The 19,536-nt window shown below is 45.9% G+C and overlaps 1 pseudogene; it reads right to left on the reverse strand.

Annotated features, from left to right (window-relative positions):
• Window positions 1-46: 46 nt before the first annotated feature.
• Window positions 47-19,536, reverse strand: part of LOC140223354 (uncharacterized) — a 28,000-nt pseudogene continuing 8,510 nt past the window's right edge.

Consider the following 19,536-nt stretch of genomic DNA (forward strand, 5'->3'; position numbering starts at 1 on the left):
CAAATAAGCAAGTTTCCCAAAGAACCAATCACAATCAGTATTCTCCTTAGCAACTGCTACAAGTGTTAGTTGAAGTTGATGGCCGAAGCAATGAACATAATAAGCAGAAGGGGACTCATCCATAATTAGTTTCTTCAAACCATTAACATGACCCTTCATATTACTAGCTCCATCATACCCTTGACCACGTACCTTGGATAGGGGTAATTGATATTTGATAAGCAAGGATTGAATTGCTTCTTTAAGGGTCAATGATGTTGTAATAGCTGTCATTTTAGTCATCAAAGTGACTACGAAGAATTGAAAAGCAATTCAAGAAGAAAAGAAAAAGAAATCGGCCAAAAATCAAATTCGGGTCAAATTTGACCGAAATTTGAATTTTTAATTTGAAATTCAGAAAAATTCGGCAAAAATGTGGAATGCAAGTGTAAGAGTAACTAAAACTTAAGGATCAAGAAATTGGAGCCAAACCAGTCCAAAATATCCCAAAAGAATTAAAGAAAGGAATTGGAAAACTGAAATCACTGTTCACCGTCCGAAAACAGGAATTCAGAAAAACAGCCTCAGAGTCCATTTTGGAAATTGAATTGTGATAAATTTTTCAAATAAGTGACTCAGAACAACTACACCCTATTAAAGTGTGGACTTTGTACTGCAAGATTTGGGTGTTATTGATCAAGAATAGCAGAGGGAGCTATTTCAAATAAAGGCCTAAAGTCGGCATCTTGTCACTGTAAACAGCATCACTGAAACGGCTAAGTCTGAAGACAGCAGTAAGTGGCCGACTTTGGACTTGATTTTAGAAAAATGTAGATCAAAAGGAGTAGTTGTTCTTGAGCAAAATGGAAACTTGGGATGTTGTAGAACACAAATGGAGAGAAGTTGGACTGGAAGAAAAGGAATTGGATCACTAAATTGGTTCACCAAGTGAGATCGATGTCACTGTCAGTTAACTGACGAACTGAATATCGAATTCAGTGAAGTTCAGACAAACCCGAGAAACAATTCAAAATTCGACTATGGTTTGATGATTATCTCGGGTCAGAGCCAAAATAAAAAGTGAAGGGTTCAAGTTTATCTCCAACTTCGGTTAAAACACTTGGGGACCGTTGGATTGAAAATCAACCGCAATTTGGATCTGAAGTCACGGGCGTCAGAGAGAAGAAAGGGGAGCTGTGACAGAGCGAACTCGACGTGTCGCCGCCGCCGCTCTCGGTCGCTCGTCAGCGCGACGGCTAGGCCACCTCCTCACCACGCAAGCCTATGGGTAGACCACGGTGGCAACCATGCGTGCGGTAAGTCGTTTGTATAATTACCGCTCCCGCACCGCCGTTTCACCGCCGTTCTTTTTACCGCCGCCAGCGCCTCTGTCCAAGCCATCGCCGCCAGGTAAAATTCCACCACCACACCGCACCTCCCGTCGATTCCCTCCGTCCACACCTCCGCCTACACCCTACCAGCAACCCTAGCAAATTGTTGCCTAGCTTCTTCGCCGGCACGCCTTGAACCGCCACCACTTCTGTCCGCCGTCGCCGCGCCTCCCGCTCACGGTGAGCACCATCTTGCGTTGGTTCCCTTCCTTTTTAAGTAGTCGTAGGCAGGTCCCTAGGATGCCAGGATGGTGTAGTAGCAGTTGATCGAGTAGTTTGTGCCGTCGTCGTAAGTAGTCGCGACCGGCCGAAGGTGTCGCCGCACGCCGCCGTGGAGGGAGTGGCTCCGGCCATCTCCCGAGGAGCTGTTGCCGCGCGCGGGTGCATGAAGGTATAGGGATGCTGTCCTGACCTAGCTTCGCCGCCGGTAGGGCGCCGGCCGGTGAGTCGCGCCGCCCCCTGTCGCGCGCGCGCGTTTTGGCGGGAGGAAGAAGAAGACGCTGGAGCGTCGGGCCCGCGCGGTAGAGAGAAAGGAGAGGAGGAGAAGGAGGCCGGGGCGCGGGCGTTTGTGGGCCGGCGCAGCGGAAGCCCAAGAAAGCCGAGGCGGCCGACCGTGGAGGAAAAAGGGCCGGAGGCCCAGTAGGAGGCAGGCCGCGTTCGCGAAAGAAAGGAGAAAAAGGAAGAGGGCCGTTGGGCCGGTAGTGGACCGAGGAGAGGAAGAATCGGCCCACGGGGCCCGTCCGGGGGAGGAAGACGTCGGCGAGTAGGAGGAATAGGAGGAAAGGTGGGTCCACGCCGCGGGCCCAGCGCGCGTGAGAGAGGGTAGGTTGGAGCCGCGTAAGAAAAGTTTTTCCGGGTGTTTTTCGGGAAAATTAGATTTCCTTTATAGAATAATTAGTTTAAATCCGTTTTTCACCATTTAAATCACAGAAATTTCTAGGAGTGTCCAAAATTAGTGAAACCAATTTTGTTAGGCTTGTTTTATTTTCCTTTATGCATTAAAATTTTTACACCCTAGAAAAAAAAAATTCGGGTATTTATTTAATGCCTTTCTTTTAAGGTAATTAAATAAATACTTAATATTTATGAAATGTATAAAATATGAAATAACATTTTCTTAATCACAAATTATTCTTAACTCATAGGAAATTAGGTTTTCAAGTTAGAAAATAATTATAACCTTTTCTAAAAATAAAAAAAGCCTTAAGTAAGGATTAGGTAAGAAAATAAAAATTGTGGGTTAATCTTTTTGGGTTTTTGTGTGTTGACTTGCAACTTTATCATGATAAATTGTATAGTCCTTGTTGGCTTGTAACTTTATCATGAAGGAAGGTTGTATAGTCTCTTATTCAAAAACTTTGCATTCCTAACCCCTACATGTGTTGTGTTATAGATCCCGAAGCACCAGAAGGAGATTATTTGGAATTTTCAGAAGGATCTTCGGAGTTCGAAGAAGTCTTTGAATTAGTCCCCTGTGAAGCCAACCCGTCAGAGAATACTAACTTTTTAAGCGAACAAGGCAAGCCCCGGTGCATTTATACCTATCTAATTTGGAGTTATTATTTCATGTGCCCAATTATCGGTTATTTGCTATATGTATGCACTAAGTCTAGGAGTTGCTTGAAACCTATTCTTGTGTATGATCATGCCTTGTTTTAAGGACATCTTTGCCACTTGTTCAAACCTTAGAAGATACCCAAGTCTAGAATTGCTTACTTGCTTACATACTTGGTTTACCAACCTTAAGGAAAACTTTTGAGTCATACATGTTGCTTATGGTAAGATAGCTTGTAAATTTGAAAATGGACAGAAGCTAGAGATGTAGTTCTGTCTGCTAGATTAATTTGGTTAAGGCCCGATTCGTTGTCTTAACCTTTGATCAAGTGATAAGCATCTGATCACTTACTGGGTATGGGACCAGTAAAGCCCAGTAGGTTAGTAAACTCTATGATCGGGAATACTTCGTACCCGCGCTTGACGTGCTGGAGATTGGCAGGGGTGTAGCCTGAAACTCACATGGTGATCGGGCCAGACGTGGGGTCCCATGTGGGGGTGCATCCCTGGGTCCGGGTAGTCTTATTCCCAATCATTGATTTTGCTAATCAAAAGGTTGTTATGTACGACCTGGACAGTCGTATAAAGCTGGTGATCAGGGTACTCTCCTGCAGGATGTAAATGGATCCGGATCGCCGCAATTCTCGGCTATGAATGCACTGGATCACTGTTGAGCATCGTAGTATGAAGTCATGAATTAAATATCTTTCCGATAATGTTTGGTGTATGACTTAATATCTATGGTTGCTTTTACTTTCTGCTCATCATTTAGAATGGTTAGGTAATAACTTAACCCAAATAAAAGATAAAACTAAGGCATCACTTGTAGTAAGCTTTTCGGCAAAAGTTGTATCAGCCAAGTACACCAAAAAGCTATCATATACTTCCAAAGAAAGCTATTATATTGGTTAGTCGGGTAAGACTTGCTGAGTACCCCGTACTCAGGGTTATCCCTTGTGGCTATCTTTCAGAAGCTCCGCAGGAGTCTATAGAGGAGGAAGCCCCGAAGCCCTAGGGTATTGTTATGAGTCTCACAATACCCTTAAAGAAGAAGTTTTAAATGCTCATCTCCCCCTGAACTGTTTATGTTTTAAATCTTAAGGACTCTGTCTAACACTGCACTGTTAAGTTTTTTTCAATCTATGTTTTGTAATAACTCGTACCTTTTATATGTATGTAAAAATGTAATGTTTGTTGATGTTATCCCATCGCGGATACTATCCTGATGTATGGCGATGAAATACAACGTGGATCTTTCGAGGAGTCCTAGGGACACTCGACGGACGACCGGACTTATACTGTTTTAAGTGCGTTTCGGATAATTGCTGCATCGGCAGCGATTAGGCGCATTTAAACCAGTCTAAGTTGGACGGTTCCGCCACAGCTGGTATCAGAGCCATAGGTTGGGATAATCAACAGATATTACCTTTTAAAACTGAGACTCTACTTTAAAATAACGAAAATAAGAGTCACAGGTGGCCGTAGTGTTAACCAGTTGCTTGTTTTGTGAATGCTAACTGTTTGCTGCGTGTCGCTAGTATTCGGTAGTCTGTTATTTAGGGAGAGATTACAATGCCACCAATTTCTTTACGAGTGTGTATATGAGTCTGTGAGTCCGTAGGAATCGTTGCATCATGTTGCATAAGCATATTTTAAAAATTTTTGGGTTTGGTGAGTGCCGTTAGATCTGACCTTGTTTCTTTTATAGGATGTTTCAAGAAGGCTACACTGATAAAGATGGATGGACCCGCGGCCATTATTTGGATAAGCCGGGGTTTGTGCAGTTGCTTTGGAAGACGCTACAAGAATTAGGCTTTCACAATCCCCCAAAATATTATTGGAGGAAGGAAGATACCGGTCATAAACAGTACTGCACCGTTTATGTGCATATTCCAGATGACGATACCCGTCCCAATTGGCGTCTCGAAGAGGTGATGGAATCAGGTTTTGAGTTCAATGACACGATGGAAAGGGCGGCTATGACTGCTCTTACCGAGTTATGTGAAAACCACAAGGTGGAGGTAGGGTCGAGCTCTGCTCGGTTCTATCCTATCAAACATCAAGATGACGGGATCTGGAGGCGAAGAATTAAAGCTTTGAAGAACACCTCTCGGGTAGAGCACGATATCTTGGTTGCTGCTGCTTCTGATTACATGACGGCCATGTACAACTTACATCAATCTTGCATCAGAGAGTATTACAACCAGAGGCAGAAAAATGAAGATGCTAAGATGGAGCTGATGGGTGCCCGACATGACAAGGAGTTGTACAAAAAGGCGGTGTTGGCAAGAGAGCACGACATGGAGAAAATAATGAGGGAGCAATCCAGAAGAATTGATGATTATGAAGAAAAACTCCAGGTGATGCAAGGGTTCATAGAGGCCAGCAGGAGCATGGTAGATAGAGCAAGGGAGGAAGCCGAATCCAATGTCAATAGGCTGGAAGCAGAAAGATTCCAGCAGCTGGACGAGATCCTGTCACTTCGTCTGGCTTTGGAGGAGATGCAGGCCCAGGTACCTGCACAAAACATCGTCAATGTTCCACCACCTCCACCACCAGAAGAGCCCCAGCCACCAAACCCAGAGGAAGCGGACCAATTAGTACCTGTGGTAGAAGTGGAAGAAGATCCTGCTCCACCTGCAGTTCCTGAGATTGATCTGTATGCTCATGAGAACCTAGAAGGATTTGATGTTGACATGGAGGACGATCAGGGTGAAGCTCCTGCAGGAAATCAACAATTCGCCTGGGCCAATGCTAACGCCGATGGGCTAGATCCACAAGGCTATGGGCCAATGCAGCAATGGGGAGAAGAGAAGCCAGAAGACGGAGAAGAAGAAGAGGATCCCGAAGAGATGGAGGGAAACTCCGGAGTTAGCACCTCCGCATCGTACACTTCTTACACTTCGAGTGATCCCGGGCCGGAATCCGGAAGTGAAAACTCAGTAAATCAAGCCCCACCCGTCGCTCCTCCAGGGCAAACATTGATGACCGTAGACCAAGATATCCTGCAGGCAGCAATGGCTCGACTGGGACTGAATGCCGAGGAACTAGGCATTTTCCCCTACGATGGTTGAAGTGAAACCTTGTCTGAGAGATGTTGTAATATATTTATGTAAGATATATGTGATGAACCGAGTAGTACGGTGGTTTTTGTAAAAAGTAACTTCAGGGCATGTACTATAAATAAATATGTGTATAAGTGTGGTTTATGTGTGGTCATGCTATGATGTATGAAATATTAGTGTACAGGGAACCGTTGATAAAATGCACCCTAGATATTAATATTCTGTTTACTCTTGGCAGCATGACAGACCCAAGAGGACCACGAGCTTCAGGTTCAGGGGGTCAGGAGGAGAATTTACCAAGAGCACCCACGCTGGCAGATGCTATAGCCAGCCTTATGAACTCAGGGGCAGAACAAGCCCGATTACTGCAAATGATTGTACAGAACACTGGTAACGGTGGAAATCGGCGGGATCCGGAGCGGGGTGTGTCCTACACCTAGTTCCTGGAGACCCGTCCCCAATATTCTTGAAGGCCGAGCATCCACTTGAAGCTAACGAATGGCTTCAAATAATGGAACAAAAGTTTCGAGTAATCCCCCAATGCACCACCACTCAAAAGGCCGAGTTTGCAGGACTCCAGCTTCAAGGTCCCGCAGGGACCTGGTGGACCAGCTATCTGGCCAGGCAGCCAGTTAGAAGGGAGGTTACGTGGGAGAATTTTAAGGAAGCCTTCAGGACACAGTTTGTGCCGGAAGGTATCATGAGGATGAAACTGGAACAGTTCTTAGGGCTACAACAAGGAAACCGCAGTATTCTGGAATATAGCAGTGAGTTTGACCACCTAGCCCAATATGCACCAGAACATGTCAACACCGAGTCCAGAAAAAGAGATTGCTATCTTCGAGGACTCAATGCAAGGATGCAGGAGAAGTTATCCACCTGCACTTTTGCCGACTACAGCTCTGCGGTAAGTACGGCCATTACCGCGGAAGAAAAGATGAGAATTCTAGATGAAACCTTAAAGAAAGAAGAAGCATTGAAAAGGAAGAATATTCCTTTCGGAACCCTTGGGAATGGTCCACAAAGAATGAAGGTAGTATATCGAGGTCCTCCTCGACCCATGTATCGACCTTCATTTCAGCAGCGGCCCTTCCAGCCTTGGAATATTAGAGCTCCCAGTGCTGCTCCTCGTCCTGGAATTGCACCACCTCTCGGGTTTCGTAACCCTACTCCTCCAGGAAATCCACAGGTTTGTTTCAACTGTGGAAAGCTGGGACACTTCGCCCGGGACTGTCGTTTTCCCAGGGTTGGGGGAAACGCAAACTTAAGGGTTCAAACCTCGGGTCAAGGCACAGGGCAAAAGTTTGTCCGTCGTAAGTTCGTGAACACCAAGACAGGACAAGCTCATTATATGAACGTGGAGGAAATTCCAGAAGGAGAGCCTATCCTGGCAGGTATGTACCTTGTTAACAATTACCCTGCCATGGTTTTATTTGATTCGGGAGCATCACACACTTTTATAAGTAGAAGGTTTGTCACGCAACATCAATTAGAAGTACACACCTTAAATGTCAAGTATGCTATTCAAGCTACTGGAGCTACACAGAATACAAATCAAGTAGCTCGCAATGTGATTTTAAACCTAGAAGGAAATAAGGTGGGTGCTTATCCTTTAATTCTGGAAGATCAAGGAATAGATCTTATTTTGGGAGTAAATTGGATGAAGGAACGTAAAGTTCAAATTGATATGGTTAATCGGGTCGTTAGTATGAAAGATGACCAAGGCCACCCTTTTGAGCTCCAATTACCCGCTCATCCTTGTTTGGACCAGATGGTCAAAAAGACTAGAGCAGTGACTCTAGAATCTATTCCTGTGGTTAATGAATTTATAGATGTATTCCCAGAAGATCTGCCTGGGCTACCGCCTGATAGAGCGGTAGAATTTACCATTGAGTTAGAACCAGGCACTGCTCCCATTTCAAGAAGACCATATCGAATGCCACCTAAGGAGCTAGCAGAATTAAAAATACAGCTCCAAGAATTATTGGATAAAGGTTTTGTCCGACCTAGCACTTCACCATGGCGCTGCCCTGCTTTATTTGTTAAAAAGAAGGATGGCACATTAAGGTTATGTGTGGATTACCGCCCTCTGAATGCAGTAACCATTAAAAACAAGTATCCGCTGCCACGGATTGACTTGTTGTTCGACCAGTTATCTGGAGCCAAGGTCTTTTCAAAAATCAACCTTCGGTCAGGATACCATCAGATTAAGATAAAACCTGAAGACATACCTAAAACAGCCTTCTCAACCCGATATGGATTATATGAATACTTGGTTATGTCTTTCGGACTGACAAATGCCCCAGCGCATTTTATGTACCTCATGAACTCAGTATTCATGCCAGAGTTAGATAAATTTGTGGTCGTCTTTATAGACGTTATCCTTGTCTTTTCTAAAAATGAAGAGGAACATGCACAACACTTGCGCATTGTTCTGAGTAGACTCCGGGAACACCAGTTGTATGCCAAGTTCAGTAAATGTGAATTCTAGTTAAAGAAAGTTCCATTCCATGGGCACATATTGTCCGAAAAAGGAATTGAAGTAGATCCCGGAAAGGTCAAGGATATACTGGATTGGAAATCACCAACCTCTGTTCATGAAGTAAGAAGTTTCTTGGGAATGGCCAGCTATTATCGTAGGTTCATCCCCAATTTCTCAAAAATTTCTAAACCAATCACAGAATTATTAAAGAAGTGAAATTTGAATGGAAGCCTGAGTGTGAAGAATCATTTCAAGTCTTAAAGAAATTGCTGACTACAGCCCCAGTGCTAGCTCAACCGGACATAGAGAAACCCTTTGATGTATACTGTGATGCCTCGGGGACAGGCATAGGGTGTGTTCTTATGCAAGAAGGCAGAGTTATTGCTTATGCTTCTCGTCAACTGAAGCGTCATGAAGAGCATTACCCTACCCATGATTTAGAACACGCTGCCGTAGTGCATGCATTAAAGATATGGCGACACTATCTTTTGGGTAGTGAATGTCGTATCTTTACTGACCACAAAAGCTTGAAGTACATCTTTACTCAAATGGACTTGAACATGAGACAAAGACGGTGGCTAGAATTGATTAAAGATTATAAGTTAGAAATCCATTATCATCCTGGTAAGGCTAATGTAGTGGCCGACGCCTTGAGCAGAAAGGCCCAATGCCATTGCACTACCTCCCAGTCTAACCTTAAAACCTTGTGTTAGGAAATGGAAGATTTGAGTTTGGAAATGGTGAAACAAGGCACCCTTCAGAATATTATGATCCAAGATACCCTAAAGGAAAGGATTATAACAGCCCAAAGAGAGGATCCATGGATTAAGATACTTTATCAGCAAAAAGCCGAAGGGAAGGTTCCCGAATTTAATCAAGAAGAAGATGGAGGACTATACTTCAAGGAAAGGATAGTAGTTCCTAAAGATGAAGACCTAAGAAGATTGATCTTAGAAGAAGCACATCTGTCTAAGTTTGCTATTCATCCCGGAAGCAATAAAATGTACCAAGATTTAAAGCAAAGATTTTGGTGGGCCAAGATGAAACCTGAAATTGCAAGGTATGTAGCTGAATGTGATACTTGCCGAAGAGTTAAGCCCATACTACAAAAGTCGGCAGGTTTACTACAACCTTCAGAAATCCCTGTCTGGAAATGGGAGGATATTTCCATGGACTTTATAATTGGATTGCCTACCACTTCAAAAGGGTATGATTCCATATGGGTTATTGTCGACCGCCTTACTAAGTCAGCTCACTTTATTCCAATCAAGACTACTTATCCGGTGTCGACATATGCTAAACTCTATATAGCCCGGATCATATCCTTGCACGGAGTACCAAAGACCATTATCTCTGATCGAGGTTCCCAGTTTGTTTCCAGATTTTGGGAACAGTTACAAAAGGATATGGGCACTACTCTCATTAGAAGTTCTGCCTATCATCCCCAAACTGGAGGACAGACAGATAGGGTCAATCAAATCTTGGAAGACATGTTAAGAGCATGTGTCCTTACCTTCTCTAAGCTATGGGACGAATGTTTGCCCCTAGCCGAGTTCTCCTATAATAATAGCTATCAAGCTAGCATTAAAATGGCACCTTTCGAGGCCCTGTATGGTCGAAGATGCCGAACTCCTTTAAATTGGTCAGGAGTGGGAGAAAGGACACATTTGGGTTCAGACTTGGTTATGGAAACTGAGGAAAAGGTCCAGAAGATTCGCAAACATTTGGAAGTAGCCCAGTCCCGACAAAAGAGTTATTCGGACAAAAGGAGACGATCCTTGGAGTTTCATACCGGAGATTTTGTATACTTGAAGGTATCCCCGATGAAAGGAGTACAACGATTTGGAGTAAAGGGTAAGTTAGCCCCAAGATATATTGGTCCTTCTGAGATTCTGGAACGAAAAGGTCCGGTGGCATATAAGCTATCATTACCAGACCAACTTGCTTCTATACATGACGTATTTCATGTATCCCAGCTTAAGAAGTGCTTAAGAGTTCCAGAAGAAATTCTAGAAGATCTGGAAACTGAGCTTGAACCAGATCTGACCTATGAGGAATGGCCCATTAAAATTCTAGATCAAAAGACAAGAGATACCCGAACTCAGAGTATCACGTTTTACAAGGTACAATGGAAACATCATACTCCAGATGAAGCTACTTGGGAACAAGCTGAGGACCTAGAGTCTAAATATCCGGAATTATTTGAAATCATCAGGAACAGATGAACAAAAGCCACCACCCCACTATCCCTGTACAGAAAAGAGAAGAATAGTTGACCTGACGCAGTTTCCTTTCCACTCTCAAAACTGAAGATTTAACCCCGGGAATCTCGGGACGAGATTCTGTTAAGAGGGAGAGGCTGTAATAGCTGTCATTTTAGTCATCAAAGTGACTACGAACAATTGAAAAGCAATTCAAGAAGAAAAGAAAAAGAAATCGGCCGAAAATCAAATTCGGGTCAAATTTGACCGAAATTTGAATTTTTAATTTGAAATTCAGAAAAATTCGGCAAAAATGTGGAATGCAAGTGTAAGAGTAACTAAAACTTAAGGATCAAGAAATTGGAGCCAAACCAGTCCAAAATATCCCAAAAGAATTAAAGAAAGGAATTGGAAAACTGAAATCACTGTTCACCGTCCGAAAACAGGAATTCAGAAAAACAGCCTCAGAGTCCGTTTTGGAAATTGAATTGTGATAAATTTTTCAAATAAGTGACTCAGAACAACTACACCCTATTAAAGTGTGGACTTTGTACTGCAAGATTTGGGTGTTATTGATCAAGAATAGCAGAGGGAGCTATTTCAAATAAAGGCCTAAAGTCGGCATCTTGTCACTGTAAACAGCATCACTGAAACGGCTAAGTCTGAAGACAGCAGTAAGTGGCCGACTTTGGACTTGATTTTAGAAAAATGTAGATCAAAAGGAGTAGTTGTTCTTGAGCAAAATGGAAACTTGGGATGTTGTAGAACACAAATGGAGAGAAGTTGGACTGGAAGAAAAGGAATTGGATCACTAAATTGGTTCACCAAGTGAGATCGATGTCACTGTCAGTTAACTGACGAACTGAATATCGAATTCAGTGAAGTTCAGACAAACCCGAGAAACAATTCAAAATTCGACTATGGTTTGATGATTATCTCGGGTCAGAGCCAAAATAAAAAGTGAAGGGTTCAAGTTTATCTCCAACTTCGGTTAAAACACTTGGGGACCGTTGGATTGAAAATCAACCGCAATTTGGATCTGAAGTCACGGGCGTCAGAGAGAAGAAAGGGGAGCTGTGACAGAGCGAACTCGACGTGTCGCCGCCGCCGCTCTCGGTCGCTCGTCAGCGCGACGGCTAGGCCACCTCCTCACCACGCAAGCCTATGGGTAGACCACGGTGGCAACCATGCGTGCGGTAAGTCGTTTGTATAATTACCGCTCCCGCACCGCCGTTTCACCGCCGTTCTTTTTACCGCCGCCAGCGCCTCTGTCCAAGCCATCGCCGCCAGGTAAAATTCCACCACCACACCGCACCTCCCGTCGATTCCCTCCGTCCACACCTCCGCCTACACCCTACCAGCAACCCTAGCAAATTGTTGCCTAGCTTCTTCGCCGGCACGCCTTGAACCGCCACCACTTCTGTCCGCCGTCGCCGCGCCTCCCGCTCACGGTGAGCACCATCTTGCGTTGGTTCCCTTCCTTTTTAAGTAGTCGTAGGCAGGTCCCTAGGATGCCAGGATGGTGTAGTAGCAGTTGATCGAGTAGTTTGTGCCGTCGTCGTAAGTAGTCGCGACCGGCCGAAGGTGTCGCCGCACGCCGCCGTGGAGGGAGTGGCTCCGGCCATCTCCCGAGGAGCTGTTGCCGCGCGCGGGTGCATGAAGGTATAGGGATGCTGTCCTGACCTAGCTTCGCCGCCGGTAGGGCGCCGGCCGGTGAGTCGCGCCGCCCCCTGTCGCGCGCGCGCGTTTTGGCGGGAGGAAGAAGAAGACGCTGGAGCGTCGGGCCCGCGCGGTAGAGAGAAAGGAGAGGAGGAGAAGGAGACCGGGGCGCGGGCGTTTGTGGGCCGGCGCAGCGGAAGCCCAAGAAAGCCGAGGCGGCCGACCGTGGAGGAAAAAGGGCCGGAGGCCCAGTAGGAGGCAGGCCGCGTTCGCGAAAGAAAGGAGAAAAAGGAAGAGGGCCGTTGGGCCGGTAGTGGACCGAGGAGAGGAAGAATCGGCCCACGGGGCCCGTCCGGGGGAGGAAGACGTCGGCGAGTAGGAGGAATAGGAGGAAAGGTGGGTCCACGCCGCGGGCCCAGCGCGCGTGAGAGAGGGTAGGTTGGAGCCGCGTAAGAAAAGTTTTTCCGGGTGTTTTTCGGGAAAATTAGATTTCCTTTATAGAATAATTAGTTTAAATTCGTTTTTCACCATTTAAATCACAGAAATTTCTAGGAGTGTCCAAAATTAGTGAAACCAATTTTGTTAGGCTTGTTTTATTTTCCTTTATGCATTAAAATTTTTACACCCTAGAAAAATAAAAAAAAAAATTCGGGTATTTATTTAATGCCTTTCTTTTAAGGTAATTAAATAAATACTTAATATTTATGAAATGTATAAAATATGAAATAACATTTTCTTAATCACAAATTATTCTTAACTCATAGGAAATTAGGTTTTCAAGTTAGAAAATAATTATAACCTTTTCGAAAAATAAAAAAAAGCCTTAAGTAAGGATTAGGTAAGAAAATAAAAATTGTGGGTTAATCTTTTTGGGTTTTTGTGTGTTGACTTGCAACTTTATCATGATAAATTGTATAGTCCTTGTTGGCTTGTAACTTTATCATGAAGGAAGGTTGTATAGTCTCTTATTCAAAAACTTTGCATTCCTAACCCCTACATGTGTTGTGTTATAGATCCCGAAGCACCAGAAGGAGATTATTTGGAATTTTCAGAAGGATCTTCGGAGTTCGAAGAAGTCTTTGAATTAGTCCCCTGTGAAGCCAACCCGTCAAAGAATACTAACTTTTTAAGCGAACAAGGCAAGCCCCGGTGCATTTATACCTATCTAATTTGGAGTTATTATTTCATGTGCCCAATTATCGGTTATTTTCTATATGTATGCACTAAGTCTAGGAGTTGCTTGAAACCTATTCTTGTGTATGATCATGCCTTGTTTTAAGGACATCTTTGCCACTTGTTCAAACCTTAGAAGATACCCAAGTCTAGAATTGCTTACTTGCTTACATACTTGGTTTACCAACCTTAAGGAAAACTTTTGAGTCATACATGTTGCTTATGGTAAGATAGCTTGGAAATTTGAAAACGGACAGAAGCTAGAGATGTAGTTCTGTCTGCTAGATTAATTTGGTTAAGGCCCGATTCATTGTCTTAACCTTTGATCAAGTGATAAGCATCTGATCACTTACTGGGTATGTGACCAGTAAAGCCCAGTAGGTTAGTAAACTCTATGATCGGGAATACTTCGTACCCGCGCTTGACGTGCTGGAGATTGGCAGGGGTGTAGCCTGAAACTCACATGGTGATCGGGCCAGACGTGGGGTCCCATGTGGGGGTGCATCCCTGGGTCCGGGTAGTCTTATTCCCAATCATTGATTTTGCTAATCAAAAGGTTGTTATGTACGACCTGGACAGTCGTATAAAGCTGGTGATCAGGGTACTCTCCTGCAGGATGTAAATGGATCCGGATCGCCGCAATTCTCGGTTATGAATGCACTTGATCACTGTTGAGCATCGTAGTATGAAGTCTTGAATTAAATATCTTTCCGATAATGTTTGGTGTATGACTTAATATCTATGGTTGCTTTTACTTTCTGCTCATCATTTAGAATGGTTAGGTAATAACTTAACCCAAATAAAAGATAAAACTAAGGCATCACTTGTAGTAAGCTTTTCGGCAAAAGTTGTATCAGCCAAGTACACCAAAAAGCTATCATATACTTCCAAAGAAAGCTATTATATTGGTTAGTCGGGTAAGACTTGCTGAGTACCCCGTACTCAGGGTTATCCCTTGTGGCTATCTTTCAGAAGCTCCGCAGGAGTCTATAGAGGAGGAAGCCCCGAAGCCCTAGGGTATTGTTATGAGTCTCACAATACCCTTAAAGAAGAAGTTTTAAATGCTCATCTCCCCCTGAACTGTTTATGTTTTAAATCTTAAGAACTCTGTCTAACACTGCACTGTTAAGTTTTTTTCAATCTATGTTTTGTAATAACTCGTACCTTTTATATGTATGTAAAAATGTAATGTTTGTTGATGTTATCCCATCGCGGATACAATCCTGATGTATGGCGATGAAATACAACGTGGATCTTTCGAGGAGTCCTAGGGACACTCGACGGACGACCGGACTTATACTGTTTTAAGTGCGTTTCGGATAATTGCTGCATCGGCAGCGATTAGGCGCATTTAAACCAGTCTAAGTTGGACGGTTCCGCCACAGATGTAGTATCTTCAACTTGGACAAGACCTAGAAACCGCTCAACTGGTTCTCCTTTTTTATTGACAAAACGCAAACAAAGAGCCAATTGTTCCAGTAGGTATGCATCACTTGACTCATCAGCAAGAATTGCAAAACACTCATCACCAAGTTCGTCAATGATAAATTTAGTTGTTTCATGAGCACAAGCATCAATGAGTTATTTCTGGATCTTGTGATCTATCATCTGACAGTTTTGTGGTGCATTCTCTAGTACCACCAGATTAACCTCTTCAAAGTTTCCTGCTAGCCATGCTAAAAGTTCCCGAAAATTCCCCTTGTTGAGTGAATCCTTTGTTTCATCATGACCCCTAAAAGCCAACCCTTGACGCAACAGAAATCTTATGCACTTAAGTGACCATGTCAAGCGAGCTAGATACTTAGCCTTGAACTGTGTAGTGTTTGATGCAACAGATTCACGGATTGATGCCTTAGGTCTCGTGAACAATCTATATTTCTCTTCAGCTTCACTATGAGCACTATCGATAGCACCAAAATGCCTATGAATTCTCTTTTTCATATTCCAATTTCTAAACCCTTCAACAACAAAAGCATCTCCACCAGGAAATTTGCAGTTATCTTTGAACAAATAGCAACCAAAGCAAAATGCAGCATCTTTATTCACACTGTACTCAATCCACTTAAATTCAGCAAACCACTTATGTTGGAAGCGACGCATACCTCCACAATCATATTGCGGGAAAGCATCCCTCTTCATCTTTGGTTGACATGGTGTGGCGGATCCACTTCGGATTAGCTTGATTAAGCAGGGTTAAGCCGCCTAACATGCGACACTCCTGCCTAAACCGAGTTAATACGAAGTGCCGTCGGATTTCATCCGATTTAACCACTTAAACAGGATCGAGTTTAGCAAACCCACACGAAGGTGAGCGGTTACAGAGAATACAACGAGTCCACTGAGTTAAACAAGTTTTACCCATTTAGTTCGGCCATAAAATCCAACAACAAGGTTTTACAAGGTCCAAAAGAAACAACAGAGAAAAACACTAGCGGAAGACTTTGTTGGGGTCGGACATCCCTGGTGAGGCCAACCGGGATATCACTGGTTCCTCTCCTCGCCGTCCGAGGAAGGGTCCCACTCGACCGTCCAGCCTGGCGGAAGCTGGGGCGGCCAAGCACCAACCAGAGAGGGGTCGGGAACAGCAGCTTCACCTGGAGAAACAGAAGCCACAACAAGGCTGAGCTACTAAGCTCAACAAGACTTAACCGATAGGAGTAAAAACTACTCCTCCTTCTAGACATGCAGGGCTTTTTGGCTGAGGGGTTTGTTTGCCAAAAGCACTAAGTAACCCTATTTTCAAGTTTTAGCTCCGGTTCTAGGTTCATTTACCAGTCTAGGTTGTGCCACCTATTCTAAGCATTCATAAAACCAAACAAGAGATATAGATACATCAATAAACATGTCATCATCAGATTTCCTCATTTACTCAGGGTGACATAGCGATCAAGCAATCTCAAACTGTGAGAGGTAGACGAATCGATTCGAGTTCTTTTAACCATGCTTGGTGAACCTAGCCTCACGACATCCGCGCACCCGGAGGTCGCTTCCTGTGTCGGCCTTCCCCATCAATCCCCTAACCCATGTCGGGCCCATTTCCTTTGGTGCAAGGTTCCACAGACCCGGCCTCTGCCGTTTTGTGACCACGCTTGCCACCACGTGCGACAACCAGCAGGGGAAACTCCGTTCCAAGAACAATGGGGCGACCGCTCACGTCTAGGTTCAATCAGGTACTAGGCTTCCTCATCCCATACTAAGTATGAGGCTAGTACTTTCAAACACTTGATCACGAACACCACCACTGTCGGGCCTTAGCAAGATTTCATAGACGGGCGGGGCAACAAACCGTCCACCAAAGAGTTACCCAACCCTGCCCCGTCCATCGTCCTTATGGTGGTAACAGGAGAGTAAACATGCAACTCCTACAACTCGCGAGTGACAGGAAATCACTCGACTTTTACCGTCTCCTAGTTAAGCAATGCAACTACTCGGTCCAACAGCTAGTGCTCAGATCATTGGGATGACTAAGTCATGCATCTAGGGTTTCACACAACTCCTATACGTAAATGCACAAGCATGTTACAGAAGGCATGCGCAAGTCTGGTAAAACACGTAGGATGTTCATGCAACCGAGGCTTGCCTTCAAGCAAGGAGGACGGGAACTGCTCGACTTCGGAGGCGACTTCGGCTTCGAAGGACAGGAGCTCGGCTACAGCTTCTTCTTCTGGTGCCGGGTGAAGCTCGTAGAAGCCGTCGGCGAGGTGCAGCTCTACACGAATGCAATGCACAAGTTAGCATAGACGGTTATTTCAACAGCAACACTGGCTCGCCTGAGCCCAGAAACTTGCGACAAAGAGCAGGAGGTTATGGTGGTTCAAGAGAGCTGATGATGATCAGGAGGTAAGGGTAGGAAAGGAACTTATGATCTGATCCTTGAACTAGAGGATGTGATATACTGGGGGTCCTTAGACGCAAGCGCTGAAGGGTTCCCCAGTTTTACACATACACCCTCGGGTTGAAGAAAAAGACCACAGCCGAACCCTCGGGCGGGGCGGATAAGGGTCGGCGGAACAGATAGGGTCGGGCGAGACGGAACCGGGTTCGGGCGGATAGGAGGGGTTGGGCGAGGCGGACTGGGGTCGGCAACTCACCTTCTTCCTGAAAGGAAAGCTTGGGGTCGGGAAGAGGCAGACTTGGGCGGAGGGACTGAGGTTTGAACAGAAGCTAAGATCGGAAATGCTCCGGCGGCGGCGCTGCTTCTTGCAGATCACAAGAGAGCTTTTACGCAGCACGGAGGAGCAAGCTGCTGGGTGACTTGGAGAAAACTGAGAGAAGAACTCTTCAAGAACTGGGTGGGTGGCGCTATGAGCTTGAGCAGAGAGCGAGAGAAGGCTGAAGGCAACAATGGCGGAGGGAACTCCGGCGACGAGGGCATTCCTTTTATAGCTGCTGGAGCAGAGGAAAGGAAGCGGCGCGGGAGAGAGAGAAGGGGAGCGGCGCGAAGGCCGGGGAGAAGCAATGGAGTGCGCTGCCGGGGTGGTGATTGAGCGAAGAGGGCGGTGGTGCAGAACTCCGGGGGTGACGCCAGTGATCATTGCGTTCTGCCGTCAGGGCGGCGTAGGAGCGGGTAGACTGGTGGTTGAGATTTGGCGGAAAGCGGGCGTCGCCGTGCGGAAGATTTGATAGAAGCGACCAGTTTAACGGCGCTAGAATCGAGGGCGCACAGGTGAGAAGACAGGCGGACGCGGGCGCGCGGGCGAGCGCGGAACAACAGATTGTCGAGCGGCTTCTGACAGAGCGGGGGAAAGGAGCTGTCGCGGCCGCGGTCGGGGTTGGCGGTGGAGGAATCGTCGTGTAGCGGCGACCGGGCGACGCGACTGTGGCTGAAGGGACGGAAAAGACGGGCGACACCGGGCTCTGGGGCCGGGATCTGGCGGCGTGATGATGGGCGCGGGAGGCGAGGCTCTGCAGAAAGGGGTGCAGAGGGGCTTCCGCCGCCATTGGGGAAGGGGGCGCGAGAACCCACTCGGTCGCTTGCCAAAGACAAAACTGAGCGGCTGGCGTTGGAGAAGACGAGCCACGCGGCAGGGCGACTCTGACGCGGCCATGCAACTCGAGTGCGGCTGTCGCGGGGGATCTGGGAAAAGATCTCGCGGGTCCACCGGTGGATAGAACGGATGGTTAGGGAAGACTAGCAGGATCCGACGGTGGGCTGTGCTTGCCGGGGTCGGGAGAGGAACGAAGCGGAGAGGGTTGGATCTCAGGGGTCGGGTCCGAGCGGATAGCTGAGCACTTTGGCGCGGTCGAGCAAGGCAGATGACTGGGATCCAGGGTTCCGGTTTAGATTGACTCGGGAGATTAGGGGTCGGTCGTTACAGCCTACCCCTCTTAAAAATAATCTCGTCCCGAGATTCAGAGATCAAGGGGGTGTGCTGTCCTTACCTCCTTGATGGGATAGAAAACCTGGGAAACACTTGTTCAAATACTCGTCCGTTTCCCATGTTGCTTCATCTTCGGTGTGGTTTCTCCAGAGGATCTTGTACATCCTTACCACTTGGCATCGGGTGTGCCTTTCCTTTTGGTCAAGAACTCGATCTGGGTACTTGGCGTAGGTCAGGTCGGGCTCTACCTGAAGCTATTCTTGCTCTAAGATCTCTGCTGGAACTCGGACACATTTCTTCAGTTGAGACACATGGAAAACATCGTGTATGGCCGATAGCTGTTCTGGGAGTTGGATCTGATAAGCAACGGGTCCACATATCTCCACAATCTCATAAGGGCCAATATAGTGGGGAGCTAACTTGCCTTTTATTCCAAACCGTTGCACTCCTTTGGTCGGGGAGACTCAAAGGTACACATGATCACCAAGGTTGAACTGCAGGGGTCTTCTCCGCCGGTCGGAGTAACTCTTCTGTCGAGATTGGGCAGCCTTGAGATTAGCTTGAATTACCTTCACTTGCTCTTCGGCTTCTGCCACTAAGTCAGGGCCATAGACCTATCTTTCCCCTGGTTGGGACCAGTTCAAGGGTGTCCTGCATCTCCGGCCATACAGGGCGTCGAACGGTGCCATCTTCAAACTGGCCTGGTAGCTG

Source organism: Setaria viridis, chromosome 7 (genome assembly GCF_005286985.2).
Source record: "Setaria viridis chromosome 7, Setaria_viridis_v4.0, whole genome shotgun sequence".
NCBI lineage: Eukaryota > Viridiplantae > Streptophyta > Magnoliopsida > Poales > Poaceae > Setaria > Setaria viridis.